This window comes from Nicotiana tabacum, chromosome 8 (genome assembly GCF_000715075.1).
Source record: "Nicotiana tabacum cultivar K326 chromosome 8, ASM71507v2, whole genome shotgun sequence".
Classification (NCBI taxonomy): Eukaryota; Viridiplantae; Streptophyta; class Magnoliopsida; order Solanales; family Solanaceae; genus Nicotiana; species Nicotiana tabacum.
Window position 1 is genome coordinate 100,761,306 of NC_134087.1, and position 22,551 is coordinate 100,783,856.

A 22,551-nucleotide genomic window follows, 5' to 3' on the forward strand; every position below is an offset into this window, starting at 1 on the left:
TGGATTTTATGATATATCAAAAGTCAACCAGTCACAGTTATTTTACTATTGTATATCATTAATTTGATTAGGATAAAATCTCTAAAAGCTTTTAATTTTATCAGCATGTATGATGTGGTATAATTATAGTCTAGAAATTTGATTTCCATCATCAAGTAATAAAGAATTGCATATTAATTAATCTGAATTCTGAGATGCATCGTGGTTAATTAATTGCTCCTAAAGAAAGCAATTTGTGTTCTTGACCATATGATCACATCTAATCATGCTTCTCCACTGCCGTTTGAATGACTTTTGGATTCTAATTCCAATTGGACAAATAGCTAGCTCCAGTGAGTTTTTAATTCTTGATCTGTAAGAGATTACAAGATAATAACGACACCTATACTTTTATCATGTAAAGACCGGCTGATCGTTTTGAGGGTTGTAGCTATGTGTTCCCCAATTTACTACTTATTCTATACTCAATTGTTATTATGTGACTTGCCGGGGCAGTTGATTTGGTTCCGGGGATGTTTCGAAATGAGTGGGGACACTTAGTCCCAAGATTGGAAGCTTAAGTTGAAAGAGTTGATCGGATGTTAACTTATATGTAAGTGGCTCCGAAATGGGGTTTTGATGGTTCTGGTAGCTTCGTATGGTAAATTCGGACTTAGGAGTGTGTCGGGATATTGATTTAGAGGTTCGTAGGTGATTTTGGTTTGAAATGACGAAAATTGAAAATTTTGAAGTTGGAGAATTGAGAAGTTTGACTGAGAGTTGACTTTGCGGTTACCGGGCTCGGATTTTAATTCCAAAAATTAGAATAGGTCTGTTATGTCATTTATGACTTGTGTGTATAATTTGTGCTCAATTGGAATTGATTTGATAAGTTTCGATAACGAATGCAAAAGTTAGAAATTCATCAGTTCATTAGACTTGAATCGATGTGCAATTCGTAATTTTATTGTTGTTTGAAGTGATTTGACGCTTCGAGCGAGTTCGTATGATATTTTAGGACTTGTTGGTATGTTTGGTTGAAGTCCCCGGAGCTCCGGGTGGATTCCGGATCACTACAAGAAAAGTGCAAATTACGTGGGGATTTTTTTGAGGATCACTACAAGAAAAGTGCAAAAGTTAGAAATCCATAAGTTCATTAGGCTTGAATCGATGTGCAATTCATAATTTTATTGTTGTTTGATGTGATTTGACGGTTCGAACGAGTTCGTATGATGTTTTAGGACTTGTTGGTATGTTTGGTTGAAGTCCCCGGAGCCCCTGGTGGATTTCGGAAAAAGAAAAGTGCAAATTACGTGGGGATATTTTTGGGGATTTTACAGAAAAATTCAAAGGTAATTCAATTTCCTACGAAAAAATTTCCGATGGAAAAACTTTCGTAGATAATTATTACCCGCGAATTTTAAAATCTCCATATAACTTACCTGGGAATTTTGAATCCGCATGTAAATTACCTGCGAAATTTATCGCAAGAAACACTAAAAATTCCCAAGAAACTTTTGGTAGAAGATTGTGAGAAAATGAAATTTTTGTGGATTTTCATAAGAGAAATCCGCAAGTAAATTCGTAAAGAATTTTTGACAAGTTTTTGTGAACAAGATAGAGTAATTACCTTTTGTGTTAGACTTTCAATTTAATTTTTCTATATTAATTCCTTTGTAATTTTCAATGGATGCTTATGTATGTAATTTTTGTGGATTTTCATAAGAGAAATCCGCAAGTAAATTCGTAAAGAATTTTTGACAAGTTTTTATGAACAAGATAGAGTAATTACCTTTTTCTATATTAATTCCTTTGTTATTTTCAATGTATGCTTATGTATGTATCCCCTACTATTTCATAGTCAACCCACCCCGGAAAAGCAACCGCATCTTAATATACTCCATTTATTTAATACCAAGAATTACGTTTCCTAATTAAACTCCTAGATTCACTCACTTACGCGTTTGCTCCTTGGCAGCTGCTCACTATAAATGCCTAGATCTTATTTTCTCTGTCCGCTGTGGGACAAAGAGAGACCTAAGCCATTTATGTATGTAAATTTATTTTTTTTGTTTTTTGTTTTTGTTTGAAGAAAGATACGGTGAATATGAATTCCAAATTCACAAACTAAATTATTCTCCAAGTATAACTAGGTGGATTGAATTACCATCGTTTCTTTAAGAATTAATTGATTGTTGATAAATTCTATTTTCTTTCAAGAAAAAGAACAAGAATACAATTTCGGGAATTAGAAGTGTCAAATAAGGAACAAAATGATAATGAGACATTTAAATACCTTGAATAATGCATTAATTCTTTATATAATAATTCTTCTAAATAAGAGTTAAACACACTGTACATAATTAAGTAACGGGTAAAAATTATTTTGTCAATTTTAACCACAAACACAAGATTCAATTACTTCAATAATATTATAAGTTAATCATGAGAGAACGTTTGATAATAAAGTTAGAAGATCACTCAATCCTTAAGTCTCACTTATAATATTTGCTATACTTAAATTAGAAGATCACTCAATCCTTAAGTCTCACTAATAATATTTGCTAATAATTTAATTAGAAGATCTTAATCGTTAATTATAAATGTAACTGTATATTTTTTCTACTTAAAAACTATACTACATTAAACCAATAATACACAATTTAGTTTATGTTCTAGTGATATTAGTTCAAAACTAATTAGATTTAATTAATAATAATTGATATGCCTCAATTCCTAACAAGTTGGGTAAGAACAATTAATTATTTTAATTATTTTATTTTTAATTTAATTTCTTCATATTTAATTCTTTTGTTAACATTAATTAGATTTATGATAATTATTTTATTATTGGATTGGTAACTATATTTAGCTTTAAATATTGATAAATATGTCATGACATTATTATCATTAAATAAATTAATTAAATATGATGATTTTATTAATAATTGTGTCAAAATTATTGTTTTAAACCTTTTCTTTTAAAGAACTTATTAAAGTGAGGTTATTACATAATAAACGATTTGAATTGAAAAAGGAATCTACAGAGCAAACATCCCCAAGTAATTTTTCAAGTAAGAAAACCCCAAGAAAATTTCACAATTAAAATGCACCAAAGATATCCCTAGATAGATCCCCAAGTATAAAAATCCCCAAGTAAATTCCCAAAGAAAAAATTGTATCTAAATCCGCAACTATAAAATCCACAAGTACTTCCCCATGTAAGAAAATCTCTAGGAAAACCCCAAGGAATAAATTCCCAGATAATTTCGCAGACCATCAATCCCCAAGTAAGAAAATCCCCAAGTAAATTCCCTAGTAATTATCCGTAGCTAAATCCGTAGGTACCTTTACCTAGGGAATTTCCTACGAAACAACAAAGAAATTTATTATTATTTATTTACTTGTGAATTTACCTATAAAAATGGTTTGCGGATAAATTTTCCAAATAATTCCCCAGGTAATACTTTGGTGCAAAGTGGCGCCAAAATTACATGGGAATTTTCCTGGAAAAATATTTTTCGCAGATAAAATATTCATCAACTTAGGAATTTTAAATTTTCACATGAAAATCCGTAGAAATTTCCTGCGGAAAAAATTCCCAGGTAATTCGCACTTTTCTTGTAGTGGATGGTTAATAGATCAAAAGTTGAACTTGTAGCATTGCTGAGATTTTTTGCCTTCTGGTATGATCGCATCTGTGAGGAGATTAGCCGCAGGTGCGGATGATGTGGCACAAAAACTGAGTTGGGGCTGGCCTAGGGTGTGTCACATATGCGAGGGGTCTTCTGCATATGCGAGTCCGCAGATGCAGAGTATGAGGAAGTGAAGTTGTCTTCGTAGAAGTGGACGGCTGGTCGCAGAAGCGCTTCTGCAGGTGAGGATCTTGGAGTACAGGTGCGAACCTTGTGGACTTAAGTGATTTTCCACAAAAGCGAGATTTTTATCGCAGAAGCGATTCCGCAGATACAGAGTTTTCGCCCGTAGGTGCGAAAGCACTAGGCAGAATATAGGTTGAAAGGTTCCGAGGTTTTTATCATTTTTGGACTTTGCAAGCTCGTATTAAGGTGATTTTTAGAGTCTTTTCGAGTTATTTCTTGAGGTAAGACACTTTTGGTCATTTTTGTTCAATAACATTGATTATCTATTGAATTTCCCACCTAGTTCAAGTGTTTTTAAGGTGGAATTTTAGAAGTTTTGGGCTAGGGATTGGGAGTTAAATTTGGGGATTTGAGTGACGATTTGATGTCGGAATTTGGTAAATTTCGTATGGTTGGAATTGTGGTTGAATGGATGTTCACATATTATAACTTTTGTTGGGTTCCGAGACGTGGGTCCGGGCTTGACTTTTTGAGTTGACTTTTTGACTTTTGATTAAGAACTTAGCATTTATGGAATTGATTTCTATAGCTTGTGTTGATTGTATCGAGTTATTTGTGGCTAGATTCCAGGCGTTTGAAGGCCGATTCGCGAGGCAAGGGCTTATTAGAGTAAAGATTTGCATGTTTGAGTTAAGTAATACTTCTAAACATGGTTTTGAGGGTACGAATCCATGAATTTCATGTTATGTGATTGGTGTTGAGGTGACGCACATGCTAGGTGATGGGCGTGTGAGCGTGCGTTATTGTGATCCGGTTGATTTCATGGTACTGTATAGTCATCAAACCTTGTAGCCATTCATGTGATCCCTATGTGTTAGAGTAAATGAGCTACAAATTCATATTAAAAGTCATGTTAGGCTATATGCTAATCTTGTCGAGACCCACTGTGGTCATTTCTGCTATTGAATTATTTGATTATATGGCAATTTTGTACTCAGTCACATCCATCATTTGCATATCATATCTCAGTCTCTATTACTATTATTGGTGTGTTATATATCATTTTTTGGGCTAATTGGCATGAGATTTGTGAGCCCAAGAGAATGGAGAGATTGATGACTGAGTTGGGGCATGAGAGTCGTGTTGTGAGTGAGATTTGTGGATCGGATTGCATGCCGCAACATGCCTTATGGCTATATATGGATCGTGTTGCACGCCACAACATGCCTTATGTGTAACGACCCGAATAGTCATTTTGAGTATCTGCATTTCACTCAGTATTTTAAGGGCTCGAGTATCTCCGCAAATGTATTATGACTTGTGTAAATCGTCGGTATTGGTTTCAAGATACTGAATGCAGAAGATAAACTAACACGTGCTGATATACTGAAAGTCTGAATGATATAAATCAAGTGTGGAAATACTAACATAAGTCTGAAACATATCACTAGCCAACATGCTTAACATAAAAAGCATGTGACTCTACCTAACTGTTACTTTAGTCTATGAAGCCTCTAACGAATTACTGAAAATACTAATTGTCTGAAAATACTGAAGATTGTAAGGTAATGATAATGCCCCAAAAGAACTGGGGATCACCAAATAGCTGGTACGAGAATCCTAGCGCTCTGAATTGTCAACCTGTAAATCATACCTACATCAAGAAATGAAGGCCCCGGGCAAAAGGGACGTCGATATATTTGAATTGCACTAGTATGTAAAGCAACTGAAAGAAAGAATGTAAATGATGAAACTGAAACTAAACTGATAACTTATAACTAAGAACTGATTCTGATAAATGAACTGAACAAAGGAAGTAAGGATATGAATACTCCCTCTTCTGAATGATGAACCACCTGTTTATCTGAATAAATAAACTGCGGATATATGTGCACAAATTGGGACCTCAAGCCCAAGTATACGTATAAATAACCGCGGCCCCATGCCCAAAGATGTATAAAACATAAACTGCAGTCTTAGGCCCAAATATGCATAAAGCATTAACTGCGGCCTCAAGCCCAAATATAGGGGTTCAACATTCAGGGATTTAAAATCATGAATTGAGAATCATACTGCAATACATAATACTGAAATATTGAATCATATTGAGTTATATGATACCAGAATGCTGAATAGAACCAGACTAAGACATGTATTCATGAACTGATTATGAAAACTAAAACTTGAACTGTTTATGACATATTTAGTAATCTAGATTGAAATTCATGGGCATCAAACTGAAGTCTATATTGATTACGCACTGATTTCATAACATTCAGAATAAAAGTCATGAATGAGTTACGAAGCTAGAGAACAGAAGTTCTGCAACTATTCAAGGAACTAGGCTTAACTATATTTCTGAGGCAATTAGTAACGTCGTAAAAGAAACGTAGTGTAGGGAGAATCATTAACATTCCTAAACATAGAGAGTTAGACTCATATACCTTAACTTCCTGCTCTTGAGCGTAATACAACATTCGCCAACCCTTTCAACTTTAATCTATATCAATACATGTCAAAAGGATTCCATATTAGCAATAATACTCATGTTTTGGTCTTAGGCATTTTATCAAACACCTTATGGGCGTAAAGCCTCATAGCCCTCATTAATGGTATTTCTACACCCGACAAGCCATTCTTTTGCTCCTAGATAAATTATAAAATCTCAAATTTCTTATAATCAATATCATCATTCTTCTTCACCCAAAAGATAAAGAACACCCTTAACCAATAATTAACAATAAAAAACCCAAACATATAATTGTTCGTGCTTTTCTATCAAATCGATCAACTCATATTTCATGAAAATATTGTCTATAATAATTAATCCAATGGTATAATCAATTAGAAGGAAAAGACATTACCTTTTTGAAGTTCAATCCTCTTGAATTCAAGTTTTAGTGTTTGTTTTCTCAACAATGATGTCCCAATCGAATATCTAATGATTTGAAGGTTTTACCTATGTTAATAAGGTTTTGAAGAATTAAAATTAACTTAGAGTCACCATTAGAACTTACCTAATTAGATGGTGGAGGGACCTTTGAGGAGTTAGGTTCTTGAGAGCTTCCCTTTCTAGAGCAAGTTTTTGTGTTTTGGATATTTTGCAATCCTGCGCAGCTGAAGGCCCAACAGTGCACCTGGACAAGCAGCAAGGTAGTAGCACTGGCACAATTGCATGGCTGCGCACCGGACTATCTGAGCGTGCACCTCGGCGCGCATACTGCGTATTGTCCAGTTAAATACACATAAATTTTTGCTCCGAAATCCGTTCGGGCTTCACAATATATCGTTGAAAAGCTATTTCAAAAGGGATACAATGTTAGCGTTTTAGATTTTCCAAAATTCCAAACGGAATGACGCGAAATCCTTCTAGAAAATAGGCCTTCCATAAACTTAGTCGATTTTATCGAATTTTATGCACATCTCTCCGTCTTGATTCCAAAATAACTATCTTCACCCATACTCATCTTGATGGACTTCATATGTCTAAGATAACACATTAATACTCATTTAACACATTCACACTTAGTTCGAATATATGGAGTGTTACAGTACATAGGAAGAAGGAGGACTAGATCAGGCCAGCCTTCTTGTACCTGATGAACTTGGTAAACCAAGTTTAAGATATTACCAATGAAATTCTAGTCAGCACTAGATCAAAAAAATCAGCAAAACAAAAGTGGTGGCAATAATGCTGTGAAGATCAAGGTGGTTCAAAGCAAAAGAGTCTTTGTCTTCTCTTGTTGACTCGAAATGAGTGGAGTTGGCATCTATCCACATTTAGGAGTCCTTCAACCTGTCTTGGTAGGGTATCAAAGAGTGTATATATGTAAATATCCTCCCTGCTGTGAGCCAAATTAGAGGCTATTTTATCTGCAATCATTGAGATGTTATATGCACAAGTTAGGGATCCATGTTAAATTCCACGCCTCTAGGGAGGTGAAAGCACGGGTAGGTCGATTTAATTAAAAAGTAAATAAAAACTAAATTGAGATGAAGTAATGCGAATTTTTCTGTTCTTTCTGGAGAAAATTGTTGGACAGTTAGAAGGAATTTGGATGTGAAATAAAATGAATAATTACAATAAAAAAATAAGAGGTTAGAAATAAGGTTAGTTCCTTGCCTACCATTTACAAGAAATTTTCTGAAAGAGTATGCAAATTCACCAACAGTTGGACTACGCAGTTTCTCTCTCTAGCTGCGATGAACAGTAGCAACGCAACAGTTCACCGGCCATAACTCCATATTTCGGCAGTGAAAATTCACCAAATTGGTCGCAAAAGAACCCCCTTCTCATTGCGAACAATCCCCAGTTAGTTTCATCCCCAAATCAATAGCCAATTTTTCCAGATCTTAATTTTCATTTCACGTTTACTGTAGAACGCAGAAATTTTTATTAAATTCATCTGCTTTTTCACGTCAATGGAGTTTTGAAGAACTTCATGGCTGCTGCGACCTCTCCCCAGCCTTTGACTGTGGGAGAGGCAATCCAAAACAATCAAGAATCAGTTCCTAATCATAATACCAAGCAGTCTTATGCCTCGCATCTACTGTCAAAACAATCTGCCGCAAAATCGTCAAAACTGGAGCTTTGTCCAGTAACGTTTGAACATGGTGAACCTACTGTGGAATTCACCATTGAAGAGGTGAATGCTTTCACAATGGAAGAAGGTTTACATCAAGCTGTAATCCTCAAATTTTCGTACGGGAAACCTGATCTACAGGAACTACGACAGATTATTTCCAAACAATTTGATGTCAAAGGCTATTGTAATATTGGACAACTGGAATATCGACATATACTGATTAGGTTTGATTTGTTTGAAGACTTTGTTCAACCTCTGTCAATATCGACAGGTTATATTAAGAAGAAGGGTGACGAGTTCTTTTTTAGAACATTCCCATGGACAATAGGCTTTAATCCGCGTGAAGAAACATCGAGGGCAGTCGTATGGATATCTTTACCTGACTTGCCTGCAAATTTCTTTGCAAAAAGGTCATTAATGTCCATCGCTTCAGCAGTTGGAAAGCCTTTAGCAGTGGACAAAGCAACGCAAGATCGAACGCGACCAAGTACGGCAAGGGTTAAAGTCGTGCTCGATTTACTGGACAAGCATCCAAAGAGAATTAAGATTCATATTATGGATAAGAATTCTGGGAAAGTTGTTGAGCATTATCAGGAGATAGTATATGATAATCTTCCAAAATATTGTACCTGTTATAAGCATCAAGGGCACGATGAAAGATCATGTCGTTGGAAGACTGTGAAAAATAAGGAAGATGTAGTTGTTGCGACTGAAAATGAAGGTCTGGGCAATCTGGACAAATTGCAAGGTGATGCCAGGGATTTTCTTAATGCAAAAAGGGTTGGGCAGCTGGAAGATGAAGCAGCAAAAGCAAGTTTGGTTGAGCAGCAGATTTCACAATTGAAGGAAGAAAACAATTGTGAACAAAAACAATGAAATGGTAATGAATCGAGCAGCGGTGGATAACAATGCAGGTGAAGTCTCAAAGCTTGATAAGGGTCCACATCCTCCCCCTCGAGATGTGCCTGCTAGGATAGCTTTGGCAAGGATTTCCAATGCTGTTAATCCAATTGTGCAAGCCTATGACGAGCTTGCAAGTGCTGCAGCTATTTTGTCAGCTGGTGTAAGTTTAAAGGGTGTGTTTGCTCGGGCTGAGGAAGATGCTACAGCTTCAAAAAGTGATCATGCTGTGATTGATACACAAGTAGTTGATCGAGATGCTGATGTCCCTGATGCTACAACTTTTCATAAGGAGCAGGGATTTGAGCAAGGGACTCAGGCTTAGGCAACTGGTGTAGGTACAAATTTGGAGTCTACTATTGCATTGAAAACAGCTGTTGATCGAGTTGATTCACTTGTTGAAACAGTTGAGAAATCAGCAGCAACAGGTACAACTGCTGTAGATGTATCTAACGCTGCTTTAGTTCCAGCTGAAGTTGCTTCAAAACCTACTGATGCTGTACAAGATACAAAGGAAGCTGGGCAGCATATTATTAAGGATAACTGGACAACGGTTTCCAGCAAAAAAGACACTCCAAACGGCAAAAAAATGATGCAGGTTGAGCAGAATTCCACAAAATTTTCAAATCCTTTCAATGCTCTAGCCAACGTGAATGACTATCATGAGAAGATTGATAACACAACAACCTTAATTGATGGTTCTTTTAACCAGCAAATAATACCAATTTCAAGCAGTAAAAAGGGAGGCCGAACCAGCAATAATTTGGCTAAGTTTTTTGGAGATCGACAAAATGCTATAAATAGCAACGTGGCAGAAGTGTCAAAGGGCGAGCTACTACCTAGGTCCAGCACTTCCACGATTCTTGTTTCCAGTCCACAAGAGCAGAAAATTATCAAAGAATCACAGATTGAAATGATGATGTATGCCAATCCTATATTCAAGCAACCATTGGTAACCTTGAATACATCGGCGTATGACATTCCATCTCAATCAGTGGAGTCGTTTGGGGATGTTGAAGGTGAATTTGGGCAGCTCATGTTGTCAATGGGGAATAATAACGAGGTGATACAGTCAAATTTGAGGTTGATGGCTATCAAATCCAAGTTTTGGCAAGAGCAGCGTGAGGATGACAATGAAGAGGATTGGGGCGATGGTTTCGCTGGTTATTCATCAGAAGAAGCTGATAAGGAGGTTGATCATGATAGTGCAGGGGAAGATAATGATTCAATGGCTATGAAAAAACATGGTCAAGTACGAGCAGCAAGTGCCAAGAGTAATCTGAACCTCAATGCTCCTGCTTTTGTTCCCAGAAGTTACTCAAATTCTGGTATGCAAAATGCAGCTACAGGAGCACCTACAGTTACTGTGCAACAGCAGCAACAAATTGATCCAAACTCCTCAAATACTAATCCTACAGGTGATCGAACTACAACAGTGCAACCAAAAAATGGGCAGCTCCAAGGTGTGATATCCAGTACACACGCAACAACACCTACAACAAAGGTTAGTCCAGCAGCTAGTCCTAAAGGTGATCGAGAAGTCACAACAGTGCAATCTGGACAGAATCAAATTGTTACAACTATCCCAGTTATTTCAGAGGAGGAGAGAAAGCTTTTGGATGCAATGGTGAGTTCTACATCGTTAAATCCTGTAAATCCAAATGCCTATAGCACTGGTCCTGTGAGTAAGAGCAGGAATAAGCAAAAAAAAAAAACAACATCAAAGCAAGGCAATGGTGACAAATACAAAGGGGCAATCTGCATTGGTGACACTAGACATCGTCCAAAATGCTCCACAATCTGTGAATGTGGGGAGAGAAATTTTTGAAGAAGGAGAGGAAGATGCAATGATACAACAATGCAGAGCAGAGGCCACAAGAAAAGGAGATTTATCACCTATGAATAGCGGCAAAGGAAAGAAGACTCATACAAGGAAAGTTGGGACGACAAGGTTAGTGATTTTTTAAATGTTAGGGAACCTCCAATGAGAGTTGCCAAACAAAAGAAGGCTGCCCCAACTATATCAACGAGGTCCAACCGTTCAAAAAAGAAATGCTGATTTTTGAATACATTTTGAACTCGGTTGAGGAAAACAACAAAGAATTACAAATTGAAGATTTTACAAGTTTGGAAAAGAAGAGACAAGAATTTAATTCCTACTACATTCTATTTTATCATTTTATAAGTATACTCATTTGTAATATCATCACAGAATATGTTATAAACTCTGTGATGATCATTGAATATTTGGTCCGTTCAAGTTCTTATTTTTTTTACATGCTTGTTAGTAGGTGAGGCCTTTTCTTTGCCTCAATAGGATTAGTAAGGTAAGGTTTAGCCCGGTTTGTGTTGCCTTGGTCCTATGCCTTTGAAAAAATATCCACACGTCTATGAGATTATATGCCCTCGTGAGACTTTACCGGCAACTACACCATGAATCCTCTACATGAGACTGCCATCATAAGGCAATGTGAGGCGCAGAGGAGTGATTATATAGCCAAGGCATATGGGTAACAATACCGGTGCTATTGTCCCCCTTATTTGTACTTTTCCTAATTGTTGTATTTTTCTTTTCTGTTATTAATAAGAAACTAGCCCTAGGCGCTTGCCTAGCAGATTGCAAAAAAAAACTATTGGACTAAAATGGTCCAAAAATATTCTTAATATGGTGTGTTGTCATCTTTGAGCCGGCCACATAATTTTCTTCAATATATCTCACACCATTAAAAGTATTCAACTCCTATAAGTAGCTTTTCTTTTCTTTTCTACTTTTCATGTGGGACTTTATTCACACACATCCGATAATCTCTACTTTAAACTAAGTTCCACGTAATCAATCACTATTCATGAGCTAATTTGGAGATTACCAAAGTCCAAAGACTCATATGTATGCCTACCCTTAGATGGGAAAAGGCATTAAGCAATCTCCCACGGTATATCACTACAAAAAAAATAGTATTTAACGACGGACAATATCCGTCGCTAAAGAGCTTTTTTCCGTCGCCAAGCCGGATTAGCGACGGAATTATGACCGCTTATCCTCTGTTGCTAATTTGCTCGTTGCTAAGCTCTTAGCGACGAAAAAATTGAATCTGTCGCCAAATTAGCGACATTCTAGCGACAAATACTATCTGTTGCTACATGTAGCGACATAAATTTCGTCGCCATATTAGCAAATTGTGTCGCTAAATTCATAATACATTTCGTCGTTGGTATACTTTTGCGACGAAAAGTCGGTCGCTAATCCGTCGCCAAATATTTTTAGAGTCATTTCACCTTTGCTTTTGGAGACAAAAATCGTATGTTGCAATCTGTCGCTATATTATTTTATATATTTATTTCTGTTACGAAAAATATCCGTCACAATCTGTCGCAATATCTTTCCCTTTTAGATCTTTTTTATTTATTATTTTAAATTTTCTCTGCTCATGAATTTTGAATGTAAATTATTAGATATCCTTAATAATAGCTAAAGTTCATATAAATTAACATGCTTCAAGGTCCAAAATGATATCAAAATGCATATATCTATTACAATTAAGTTTGAATCATCTCTAACATCAACAATAACTATGCGCTCTGTTAGTGCAGGAATCAAACGCATCATTAACTCATCCAGATTCCCTATTGATTCTGATTGAGAACTCGAAGGTGGTATTAATGATGAAGCATCTGATCCAGAAGAGCCACGAAGATTCGGCTCATAGTAGTATTTTGCTTGAGATCCAAGACCATATAATCTTCTCTTTTTATCCCTTCCCGCAACTTCATAATATGCTTTACATTGATCAATATTAGACCGAGTTTGTGTTTGTTCCCATAATATTTCCTGATATCTTTCCTGTAAAAGAAGTGTAATAAGTAGTGAAATTAAAACAGTCAAGAATGTTGAGCATTTAATTAACCAATGGAGAGGATGCAACTTTCCATATTTGCTGCTATATGCAAGGACAAAATTATGGGAGGATAAAATAAGTAACATTGGCAACAATCAGCAGTAGTAGTAATTAGTTTTCTTCCTTTGCATCTAAAGAATGTTGACAACAGTTATAGTCTATACTCTAAAATGACAGTCAAGTTAGATTAACAATTCATTCTTCCCCTTCAAAGAGTGATTTTCTTTGGAAACGACATTGAAGATTTTTGGAACATAGGGATGACTATTGTATTAGCAACAACAGAATGAAGCTTAATAAAATTCTACCTAAGGAACATGAGAAAGAAGTACTAATGGAACATATAGTAGTAAAGAATATATAATAGCAATCAATTATTAGAATAAGCAGAAAGATAGCTAGTGATAAGGTAGTATGGGTAGAGTGATAGATCTACAACTTCTTCTTAGTTTTTTCACACATATTTACTAGTGAAAGCTCCTATATTCTCTGGTATTCAATAAGGAATATCGTCTTTCTCCAGAGGTCAAATAAATTACTACATCTTGTTCAAGTTTAAAATACTAATATTTTTTAACAAGTAGTAGTACTTAAACAAACACCACCCAGCCCTCTTTTTTTTTAAAATAAAAAAATCACACATACTTAATTGTAAGATACTTTGAAATAATTAATCAATCAACCTTGGCCACCAGGTTTTTTCCTCTAACAAGTTATTCGTAAACACAAACTAAATGGAGCGGCATATCAACACCACACAACTACAACTATTCTTCCTATATACTAAAATTTACCATCATTTTTTTTCTATCAAGAATAAGTTTATTAATCAAATATTTTAAGAATAGCTATATGATACTTTCTGCCAATCAATTATATGTACTTTTTCTTTTTATTCATGCCAAGAATACTAACTGCCATGAATACTCAGAATATTTAATTACCATGAATAATTATGCCTACCTTTCCAAGATCCTAAACCAGTATAAAACAACAATTATTTTTACTATTGGCTATGAAACAAACATCCCGCATATTAAACTTTGATGTGAAGCGACCATTTATACAAAAACATAAAATATTATATACATATAACTAAAAACTCAATAACAATAATATATTAATAAATATATCATTCAAAAATTAAATACTCAATAGATAGTCATAGTCTCTTAGACATTTTTCAACAAAGGGGACATTGTATTGCATTTTTAAATCCACCTATCAAATGTTGCTTGTCACGAGTTATCCCACCATTATATATTTTTGGACAAAACACACATTTAATTGTGAATCTTGACGAGCCTTGTATAGCATAATTCCAAGCTATATCTCGTTTAGTACTATCGGATGACACCATTTCAATGCTGTTTTATAGACGAAAATTATCAAGTCAATATGCAATTAATTCTACTATATAAAGAAGACAAAAAAAATAGAGCAAAAAAATATTCTGCCTTTGGAGTTTGGAAACACTGCCTCAAGAAAATAAAAAGCAAAGAAAAAAAGACAAAAAAAAAATAGAGCAAAACCAAAAATTGATTCTGCCTTTGGAAATAGCAAAGAAAGAAGAACAAAAATGAAATTAAGAAGAAGAGAAAACAGAGCAAATAAAGAACAAGACAAAACAGAGAAAAAAAATAAGAGAAGAAGAAAAGCCTCAGTTTTTGCTCGACAAAAAAAGCACAAATACAGAACCTATTTGGCTCTGTTTCTGTCGACAAAAAACAGGAGAAAAAAAATAGAAAGAAGAAGAGAAGAAGAGAAGAAGAAAGAAGAACAAATACAGAACCTATTTGGCTCTGTTTCTGTCGACAAAAAACAGAAGAAAAAAATAGAAAGAAGAAGAGAAGAAAGAAGAAGCATACCTCTGTTTTTTGACTTTTTTCGTTGTTGAAGCTTGAAGAAGATGAAGCCAGATGATGAAGAAGAAGACTGAAGAAGACCGTTGGTTTGTTCGCAGGTGAAAAGCCCTAATCTATGAAGTTTTTTTGTTCGCAGGTGAAAAGGATCGAAGCCCTAATTTCCCGATTGAAGTCTTCTGCCTTTCTCTTTTCTTTTTCTTTTTTTAAATAGCGACGCTACAGTCTCTACTCGCTACAGTGTTGCCTCACGCAACACACCCTGAAGCGATCGCTATTTTGAAATGCAACGTAACAGTTGCCCTATTGCGACACTGCCTCGCCTCGCCTCACGCTATTAACGCTGAGGCAAGCGCTATTTATAACACTGCTTTGCACCTTTAACCATTGATTAAAATTTTAAATCTTTAACCAGCTTAAATTACAATTTCGAGCTTTTTCCTTGATTTCAAACAACACTAGTACCAAAGTTGACAAAAAGGGTATAACACTTTCTACAAAATGATGTATCAAAGAAGAAAGATTAACTTATGCTAGATGGCACATAGAATTAAGCTAAGAGAAACTCAATCAAAGCAAAGTAGTAAACACATTAGCATAGTATATTCTCCTTTTATGTGGAAGAAGAAACATAAAGATGTGTACCACTAAAGATTTCCAAACATTTCAACCAATGTTGCTAACTTGAAAGGAAATATGGTAAATATATTTTTAAGGACATACAAAAAAAAATTTACTTGGTCCCTGTAGGAAACGGAACAACCAATTAGACATGAAAGGTCCAACGGAATGAGCACCATAACAATGTTGTAAATAAACATGAAGGTAGGTGCAGAGAAACATCAGCTGAGCGTCACATTCTTCAATAATAGACTGACTGGCTACTCACCTAGAACTGGTGGCACAGAGAGAGCTCTAGATACTTATAGAGAAATATATACACAGAGAGAGGGGGAGAGATAGAAGTAGAGAGAGTTTACCTAAACTTGATTTAAATACTCGTACAAGCGACGACGATGCTAATTAAGAAGAAATAGAGCTTCACATATCATCACAAGCGGTGAAAGCATCTTATGAAACAAAAAACATAAATTAAATTTCTAATAAAAAATTTATCAAAAGCTGTGTGAAGAAATTTTTTGTAGATCTGAAAAAAAAATTAATAAGAACAACAAGAGAAGATTAATTAGGCCACCAAAAGAATCTGTTAGTTTCATATATTAAACAAAACATCTCTTAGATAAATATACTTGATAATATACACAAATTGATGGCTTATCTATTTTGGTACCCAAAATTAGTACTAAGCATAAGAAAGAGAAGAAGAAACAAGGCTATCTACAAAACTCAGATTCACGCTGGCTACTAATTTTTGCTCTTGTTCTTGAAATCCCTTACCCAGTTTATCTCCCAATATATTTTGCTCTCCCAATGAAACAAAAAATACAAATTAAATTTCTAATACAAAATTTGTCTAAAGCTATGTGAAGAATTTTTTGTAGATCTGGACAAAAAATTAAGAAGATAAGTAGAAGAAGATTAATTAAACTACCAAAGGAATCTACGAAAAAAATCTCGAAATTTTTACAATCCAAGAAGTTGACGGTCTATAGAACCATTTCCGTGTCAAAATTGACACAGAAATCTGATTGTTATAAGCTTTCATGATATAAAGAAACAATCAAAAGGATGAAACCACATCAGATGACAAAAATCTGTCCAACAAAATAATCGAAAACATAATATTTGCTAAGCTACAATACTCCAATAAATGTAATATAAAATTTCAACAAAATACAGTGTTCACTTGAAGTTTTGATTTTATCACATCTAAAGTCAAGAATAACCCAAAATCTGATTCTTATAAAGTTTCGTAAGGTAACAATCAAAGACATGAAATCAATTCAACAAAAAAGTCCCCAAAATACAAATTTTGCTAAGCTATATAAATAAATCTCTCAAAGAGATACCAGTTTCAAATAAATCTGATTTTTATCACAAATGATAACAAAAGATTAGTGCTAAGCTTATTGAAGAAGAACAAAGCCATCTACAAACCTTAGGTTCACATTGGCTAATGATTTTTGCTCTTGTTCTTGAAAACCCTCATCGTGTGTCTTCTACTGATTTTGCTCTCAGCCGCCTAATTTTGCTCTCTCGCGTGTTTCTGTTATTTTAGAAGAGACTGATGTTTTACCAAATTTGTGCCCTAGGGAAAATAATAAAGTTGTCTTCAGCGACAGATTTAGCTACGGATAGGGTTCCGTCGCTAACAATAATATTATTTTTTATTAAAAAATACATTATCGATGGAAATTTCCGTAGCAAGGAGTTTTAAAATATTTTGATAAAAAAATTAAGGCTAGCGACGGATGTTCTGTTGCTAAATCCGTCGCTGGAGTTAAATAAATTTTGTCGCTCAGCTTTTGTCGCTAAATCCGTAGGTAAATTGAGAGCGCCAATATTTAGCGCCAACATTTAGCGACAAATTTTTGATTTCGTTACTCTTCCGTCGCTATATTAGATGCTAACTATTTTTTTTGCTTTTTTTGCATGGAAACTTTTATTCCGTAGCCAATCCGTTGCTAATAAGCGACGGAACAAAAGTTGTCGCTAAAATCCGTCGCTAATTGCTATTTTTTTGTAATGGTACACTCTGCCATCTTCGTAGTTTGCAGTCAAATCATTGGCTTTGATACCAGTTGTTGGACTAAAATGACCAAAAAAATACTCTTAATATGATGTGATATTGTCCGTTTTGGGCCAAACCCGCACGAATTTTTCTCAATATGCCTCACACCGTTAAGAGTATCCAACTCCTATAAGTAGCTTCTTTTTCTTTTTTACTTTCTATGTGGGACTTTGTTCCCACACACTCAATACCAATTTTGTGCTTCTGTTGTTTGTTTGAAGAAACAAATATAACAGAAAACATTGGAACTTTCTCCAAAATGACTATTAGAAGTTAAAGCAAAATGTAGCTCTTTGTCATGTAGAATAGGCACAGCTAAAAAAAGTTGAATTTTCAAATACACCATGTCACGACCCAAAATCCACTAACGATCGTGATGGCGCCGGACACCACTGTCAGGCAAGCCACCACGGAAGTATTAATAAATTCTCATTTTATCTAATTTATTTTGAAATAATTTCCTTTAAACAAATAAATAATGATTAATAATCTCCACTAAATAAATGAGGATGTCCTTACAAAATTTAACTACTGAAATAAAATCCCGTGATCATCCCAGAAACCGGTGTCACAAGTGCATGAGCAATTACTAAGGAATCAAATAAAGCATAACAACTGTCTGGAATGCAAATTGGACAGAAAGTAATTACGATACACTGAAAGAGACTGTACTGGTTGCGGGCCGCCTCGAGGAATGCAGCTCGCCTAAGTCTCTGTATCTACCAAAGCCGCTATGCCACTAAGCCACTAGCCACATATAAACCTGTGCAACAAAAATGCACAACAAGTGTAGTATGAGTACGAAAACAACGTGTACCCAATGAGTATCCCGTCTAATCTCGAAGAAGTAGCGACGAGAGGTCGACTTCGACACTTACTAGTGGTCCAATAATGTTATATTGATAATAGAGTAAATCTGAGATTTTATAAACATGATTATAATTCAATGGAATGAAGCAAGTAAGCAATTCTTTCTTTTATAGAAAATTTCCAAATTTCTCTTCCTCATTTAAACATAATCTCATAAGCCGGGGAGAAGGCAATAACGACTTCAATGAGTTTCAAGGCAAGCAATACAAGCATGCGCAAATCATGCCGAGGTCGTACGGCCCGATCCAACAATATTTAAACTGTGCATTGCCGAGGATCGAACGGCACGAACCATAGATGCATCTATTTAATCAGCCGAGGCATTCGGCCCGCTCCAAAAATAAATACATACAGACTGACAACCAAGAAGTCCACACAGAGAAATTTTCCAAAGAAAGCCAATCCTCTTTTAAACATTTAAGAAAAATGAAGTTTAATCAGTTTAGAAATTCATTTACTAATTCAATGTGATTTAAGCAATTCAAGCTGTCAATAAGTTCACAAATAATCCAAGTATAAATGCTCTTGTGTCCTAAACTACCCGGACAATAGCATAATAGTAGCTACGCACGGACTCTCGTCGCCTCGTGTGTACGTAGCCCTCACAAATAGGAGCACATAACCTATTAACTCACCGATGGGGACAATTCCCTCTTACAAGGTTAGAAAGGAGACTCACCTCGCTCCGAAGATCCATAACTGACATTCCACGCTCTTCTGAAGACTCAAATTGATGTACAACGCTCCAAAACTAGTCAATAATTATGTAAATCCATTAATATACGCTCAATTAATCATTACAATCCAATTTATAACAATTCCTAACCCCGATCGAAAAGTTGACAAAATTGCCCTCGGGCCCACGTGCCCGTATTCCGAAAATTTTCGAAGATTAAGCTAACCCATAATTCCACGAACTCAAATATATAGTTTACTCTCAATTACATACCCAAAATCATGGTCAAATTCCAAGAATATAATTTCTAGGTCTTTCTACTAAGACCCTAAATTTCTACCAATTTACATGCTATAATCCATACATAATCGATGTATTTAACTCAAGATGGATGGGATTAGCTTACCTTATCGTTGATGATGAAAAATCCCGCTTGAAGCTCTCCCAAAAATCGCCCAAGCCAAGAAAATATGAGAGAAAATGGCCAAATCCCGATTTTTAAAACACTTCTCTGCCTCCAGCACTTTCCGCACCTACGGTCCCTCGACCGCTTCTGCGGTTCCGCATGTGCAGCCCCACTACCTCATCTGTGGTCCTTCCCAGGCTGCCCTTTTTCCGCTTCTACATCAATGACCGCATCTGCGGTCCCTTCACTTCCAGTCCAAAACTGCATCTGCGGCTCTTCTGGATGCTTCTGCGGCTCCGCACTTGCGGCCCAATTCTCGCAGGTGCGGTTATGACAACAACCAACAAGTTCAACCTTCCAGAAATTCCATTTTCGATCCGTTAACCACCCGAAATCCCCCCGAGGCCCTCGAGACCCCAACCAATCATATCAACCAGTCCCAAAACACATTACGGACTTGCTCGAGGCCTCAAATCATATCAATCAATGCTAAAATCATGAATCGGCCTCTAATCCAAGGTTTATGAACTTCAGAATTACAAACTTCAACTTTCGATGTTTAAACCTATCAAATCACGTCCGATTGACCCCAAATTTTGCACACAAGTCATATTTGATACTACGGACCTACTCCAACTTCCGGAATCGGAATTCGACCCCGATATCAAAAAGTCCACTTCCGGTCAAACTTCTCAAAACCTTCAAATTTCTGTCTTTAGCCAAATGACTTCAAAATGACCTACGGACCTCCGAATTCACTTCCGATCGCGCTCCCAACTCCAGAATAACCATACGGAGCTATTCCCAGACTCGGAATCCCAAACGGACATTGATAACACTGAAATGCGCTTAAACCTAAACTTATGAAATTTCTTCCAAATTGCTAACTTCCACAATAGGCGCCAAAACATTCCCGGGTTATCCAAAACCCGACCCAGACATACGCCCAAGTCCGAAATCATCATACGAACCTGCTGGAACCTTCGAATCATGATTCTAAGGTCGTTTACTCACAAATCTAATCTTAACTAATTCTTTCAATTTAAGGCTTCTAAAATGATAATTTTCTTTCCAAATCAACTCTGAACTTCCTGAAGTCCAATTCCAACGATGCGTACAAGTCATAATACCTGAAGTGAAGCTGTTCATGGCCTCAAACCGCCAAAGAACGGGCCAAAGCTCAAAACGACCGGTCAGGTCGTTACATTCTCTCCCACTTAAACATACGTTCGTCTTCGAACGTGCTAAGAACCGCGCTGAGCCTTGTGCGTCTAAAATCGCAGTTAAGCACCTTGTGCACCTACCCATGCCACCACAACTCAGTTGAGCACATTGGCTCGAGCAAATCTAAAGATATTCTCTTTTATTCAAACAAATGAGCCTTAGAGCCCAGTTTCAACATCCGAAAATCTTTACCAGGCCTGTTCCCAATACAAGAACACCCAATAAATCACTACACGATTGTTGACACCCCCCTTTTTCTCTAACCGTGGGGTCAGAAATTGGGTATACGACATTGGGAGGACAACTCTATTCCCTTTTGAGAATTGGGTTTAGAAGTTGAAGAGTCGCCACCTAATGATTATAGTGCATTAGGACACTTTTTAGAAGAGCTTGAGTTGGAAAACCAGAGATTAAGGTAAGGGTTAGAAATTATCCCGAGGGAAAGGTGTTAGACACCCCTCATGATCCACAAGTGTGGTTCCCGACCATGCTACAATTGTGACTATAAGAGGACAAGTAGAAAAATAAAGCAAAGAGCTTCACATAGTTTTGCAAACAAGTTTAAGAGTTGAAGAAGTAGAGAGTATAGAAAATTAGTTTTAAAAGAAAGCTTAAAGATTAACAAGTAAAGGGGAAAGGGGTCCTAGGTTTGTGATTAATATGGATCACTTCAATGCAATACGCAGCAATCACTCCTCAAAAGAGGGATCGCACGTGATATTAGCGCATCGGTCATCATCTCCATATTCTACCCTTCCCACCCCGTAAAGGTTATTTAAACGCGTGATTGGGTCACGAAAGCTTATTGCGTGTTGTACTCGTCCCATCTTATAAGTCCTAGAGGGTATTTAGGACCACTATTCCTACGAGGTAAGGACTAGGCTGAACCCTTAGGTTTAAAGGACAAAATGCTAGGCGACATACATAACAAGTAGGACTACACATAAAGGAATCATACAAAGGCGAATAAGTGGCTCACAAATCCCTCCACAAGTAAACATGTAATTAGCACGTCTCAAACACATTTAAGGTCTTAAAGATAAGAGTTTAAAAAAAACAGGAATGCCGGAAAAAGATAAGCTTCAGTGAAAGCAGAAGGTTTAATAAAAAAAAAACCTGAATGGCCCGATGAATGTTTGACTTGCAGAAATACAACTAAGAGGGCAACAATTGAGTAAGTAAAAGGTAAGGGAATTGTTAAAACATCGTTTGAAGAAAGTAAAGATTTGAAATACAGCAGTTTGAAATAACACGTTCCAGGACAGAAAGATAACCTAGTAGCTCGAAAGCTTAATAGGGCGAGACTCAGAAAATTAGCGAGAGTGTATAAATGTGAAACTGGTTTCCAGATAGAGAGATTTTCAAAGAAAGAGTGAACTTTAGAAAGGCAAACGAGAAACAAAGTTCAGAAAGTTAAAAGAGGCTGAGTAGTCTGAAGCTGATAAAACAAAATCAATCAATTTTTATTAGGCCTAAAGCTTGCCTAGGCGTCGTATATATTGCCTACTTGAAAAGGTGAACGTGCATATTAATTCTAATTTTTTAAAGAGAAGACGCAGTTTAGCCCAAACTTAAATTAAACAACTGGCGAGGTGTTCAGCAATTGCAACTCAGATGAAATAAAATCCTAAGCAACATG

The 22,551-nt window shown here is 36.0% G+C and overlaps 1 long non-coding RNA gene across 1 annotated transcript; it reads right to left on the minus strand.

The window, feature by feature from the left end:
- Positions 1-12,740: 12,740 nt before the first annotated feature.
- On the minus strand, positions 12,741-15,570 carry LOC107783811 (uncharacterized). Its single transcript, XR_012694539.1, has 2 exons — positions 15,051-15,570; positions 12,741-13,127 (listed from the first exon to the last, which is right to left on the minus strand). It is a non-coding gene; the product is annotated as an uncharacterized LOC107783811 (long non-coding RNA).
- Between the last annotated feature and the right edge of the window lie 6,981 nt (positions 15,571-22,551).